General features: G+C 44.3%; 1 protein-coding gene across 1 annotated transcript in view; it reads left to right on the top strand.

Moving 5' to 3' along the window:
* The window catches only part of LOC119594893 (nuclear localization sequence-binding protein-like), a 6,501-nt gene that overhangs the window by 3,919 nt on the left and 2,275 nt on the right, over positions 1-307 (top strand). The window lies entirely within an intron of this gene.

The following is a 307-nucleotide window of genomic DNA, read 5'->3' on the forward strand; positions in this document are numbered from 1 at the left end:
GACTAATCCATGTACTAAGATTGATAATGATGAATATGACAACCGTAAAAATATGACAGTAGTGGCACTAATGAAAAAAAAAAAAAACATTCAGTCGTTAAAAACCTTTTGCTTATCAAGCGGATCAGCTGGTTCGGTGGCAAATGAAGGTGCCAGTGCCATCAAGGCCCTCTGGGTGCGCGGCCTTCCCTCTTTTTTGGCACTCGCTCTCGCTTCCTGCATTTCCCCGTTCACTCTTTCGCCGCCCTTTCGCGTTCGTCTTGATTCTTGTCATTTTCGTTTGTTTGCCATCTCTTGTCTGTGTGTA

Source organism: Penaeus monodon, chromosome 34, assembly GCF_015228065.2.
Source record: "Penaeus monodon isolate SGIC_2016 chromosome 34, NSTDA_Pmon_1, whole genome shotgun sequence".
Taxonomy (NCBI): Eukaryota; Metazoa; Arthropoda; class Malacostraca; order Decapoda; family Penaeidae; genus Penaeus; species Penaeus monodon.